Source organism: Nicotiana tomentosiformis, chromosome 12 (genome assembly GCF_000390325.3).
Source record: "Nicotiana tomentosiformis chromosome 12, ASM39032v3, whole genome shotgun sequence".
Lineage (NCBI taxonomy): Eukaryota > Viridiplantae > Streptophyta > Magnoliopsida > Solanales > Solanaceae > Nicotiana > Nicotiana tomentosiformis.
In genome coordinates, this window is record NC_090823.1 from 132,552,934 (window position 1) to 132,556,617 (window position 3,684).

Genomic DNA, 3,684 nt, shown 5'->3' on the forward strand with positions numbered 1-3,684 from the left:
AAACCTCTTCCAGTGTCCAAGTTTAAGCTTTGCCTGAACTTGATTGGCATTTATGAAGAATAATTTTGCCCATTGGGAGTTTTGCGGAGAAGGTGAAGCAAACTTACTATATATAAGCCGAAATTAGGCCAAGATGGAGATTTATAATATGGCCAAATTTTCATGTCATTTGCCATGACATAATATTCATTATAACAAATTTGTGGATCATGACATTTGCCATGACATAATATCCATTATTAGGCCAAGGATTTCTATCTATAAATAGAGGAGTTTCTCCTCATTTGAAAACATACCAATTCAAGAGCTTTTCACTCTTGTCTTTCTTTCTTCTCCTTTATTTTATTATAGAGTATTTCGTAAGAGAGTGAGTGTTGGAAAATACTTGTGTGAACCCTTTCTTTGGAGTGATCTTGTGAGGTTATTCTCTTGGGGTATTTGGGATTAATTAGAGTATTTACTCTAATTTTGTACTCTCTTTTGTACTCTTGTTGGTATAGTGAAATTGCTCATCTCCGCTTGTGGACGTAGGTCACCTTGACCGAACCACGTTAAATTTGTGTCTTCTTTATATTCTTTAATTGCCATTATTATCAACTTTCATTGTCTTTGTTATTGTCATTATACCATTATTTGGCTAAATTCCGCACTACCCGGGTTCCCGATCCTAACAATCTACAACAACATATATACTAAAAATAAATTTTATATAACTAATTATATAGTATACACTTATTTATAACTTATCTACAACTTTCATACATTATTTTTACCCAATTAAATACATCTACAACATCATATAACTTAAATAAAATTTTTATACAAATTTTAAACAATATGTCTTTTGTATGTATTTTGTATGTGATTTGTATATATTTTGCATGTGGCATGTTCTTCTTTCTCTCTGAAATTCCGATCAAAACTTTCTCTCTTAATACAATTTTGATACATATCAATAACTTTATGTAAAAAGATAGTATTGATCACTTAAATATATATTTTATACAATGATTCATACATTATACAATTATTTTTCAATTTTTCATGCAACATTCAAATAAAAAATACATATAACTATAACAGAATACAATTTGCATACACTTATGTATAATATAACTTTACTACAATTTCGTAAATATATTGTATGTCATGTATTTTTTTTTCTTCTTCTTCTTCTTCTTCTTCTTCTTCTTCTTCTTCGAGTTTCAATCTGAAATTCAGCCAAAATCAAGTCTAATCTTCACCAAACACCCTCAAAATTGAGATATAAACTCCAAACAATATTCCCAATTGTTTGCAATAACACCCAATCCAAATAAATAATGGATTTTGAAAACCTAAATTCGAATTCAAAGCTTCAAAGCTTTTTAATGGCTGTCAATGGTGGAGAGTCAAACAACTTCAAAATTTATTGATTGACAATTTCAATTTGAACACCAATTGTGCAACATGAAAGAAAATTGCTAAGTTAAAACTCTATAGTAAAACGATTGAAATCCATTAATGAATTCCATTAAAAATATATACAACATGAAAGGATAAAAAGTGGAGAACATCAGAGGAAAAAGAATTGGTGGAAGAACAGAGAACGAGAGATAGAGAGACAGAGAGAGACAGAGAGAGAGAGAAGGAGGGAGAGAGAGACAGATAGAAAGAGCGCAGGAGAGAGAGAACAACGATGAAAAATAACTTATTACTTATTCAATTCCTAATATAAAAGGATACTCATTTAAAGTATATAATTAGTAAATTGTATATGACCATGTAATTAAGTTAAAACTTGATTAGGGAGGGTAATAAAGTTTTATATGTAGTATTAGGAAGGTAAAAATCTCTATATGTTCATGTTAAAGATCTAGCATGTTGCAAATATAAGAAACTTTAAAAAAATATATATATATATATATATATATATATATATATATATATATATATATATATATATATATATATATATATATATATATATATATATATATATATATATATATATATATATATATAGGAAGGAGTAGCAATCGTATATGATTAATTATTACATGAGAAATTTACTTAGTACGATTGAATAAGTTTGACGAACAATCTACAAAAAACAGAAAATTGCGGTGAACAATTTTTTTTGCTGAACAACAAAAGTCTTACTAATTTTGTATCAACGGTAAAATTATTTTCGTGTGATATATAGGTCACTGATTCGAGCCGTAAAAGCAGCCACTAATGCTTGGGTAGGCGATCTACATTACACCTCCTCGGGTGCGACCCTTCTCTAAACCCTGCATAAATACATGATACTTTATGCACCGGGCTGCCCTTTTTAAACAACAAAAATCTGGCTAATCCTATTTAACAAGGGATTATCAAAAAATGTTATTATCTCTAAATCGTTTTTTTTTTTTTGTATTGCCATCTTTAGAAAACAGATAGTGAAGGATAATATATATAAGCAAGCATTCAAAAGAAAGAAATGCATCGCCAATAATATTACGCAATTTTATCGACCACTAGAGGTATTGCATCACTCCATGATCTAATAATATCATTCAATCAAATAAGAAGAGCCAATAATTCAAAGCTTCCAAAAAATCAACCCAAAAAGAAGAGATAGGAAAAAGGGAATAAAATGATGCATCCCACTTTCACGATCACGATAATGAAAGGAATCATGCGTTATCTCTATTTCTATGTTCTATATTATATGATTTTAGCCTTAATAGTATGTTCTTATAATTTTAAAAATATCAAAATTAATATCACAGCTTTCAAGTTTCAGGAGTATTTTTAGTATGTTTCAAGAATCTTTCTTTTATTTCTTAAAAACCTCATGTCTAGTTAAATATTATCGTATACATAAATAACTCTCGGCAATAAATATTTTGGCTCTTGCATCAATCAAGAACGTAGTGAAATATAATATTTGATGTGAATTAAAGAATCACGCAAATCATCGAGTTTTTGAACGCAAGTTGCGCCCTTAGCCATTAGTCTGAGGGCACGCCGACGTCGTATATATATATATATATATATATCGTAGCACAAAATTTATCTAGTGCGGTTTACATCTTCTGTATAATTTATAGACTATTACACAAAAAGAATTTATCCAATACACACAAAGTACTCACCAGCTCCTGTGACTAGCAGACTCCGAATTTCCCTCCTAAAAAAAATGAATCGAAGGGAATAACATTCTACACTCCACTAACTTAAAGTTATTGGATCCACACCTTTTCAAATAGAAGGGCCAGTGATGCTTTTTGGTTTGTGTACACTTTGGTAGTTTCAAGTCTTATCAGATAGAGTCTGATTTAATGATCTAAAGATGTTCAGAAGCAGCGTGTCTTCTTTAGAAACTATCTCTCCCCACAGGACCCACGAAAAGGAGAAAGAGATATGCACACAATCAGATATAGATTCAGAATTTTAATTAATGCGACGAAGTAACCGGTATTTTGTTCGATCAGTGATCCCTAAAATATTTTAGCGTTCAGGATACCATGCGACGCATCCCCTTGTCTTCCTTCAAAAAAATTTCGGACGCGACACGGACGCGATAGGCAGACTTCACTGCCTTGAGCAATTGACCCGTCAAAAAAATTTTTTGCTGAGGGGGATGCGACGCATCCGCCTCGTTTTCTCATATCTGGGGAACTTTTTTTTTTTCTTTTTTTTTTTTTATTTTAAAGA

The 3,684-nt window shown here is 30.6% G+C and overlaps 1 pseudogene; it reads left to right on the forward strand.

Moving 5' to 3' along the window:
- The first annotated feature begins 2,853 nt into the window (after positions 1–2,853).
- LOC117277268 (5.8S ribosomal RNA) lies at positions 2,854–3,003 on the forward strand (annotated as a pseudogene).
- The last annotated feature ends 681 nt before the right edge of the window (positions 3,004–3,684 follow it).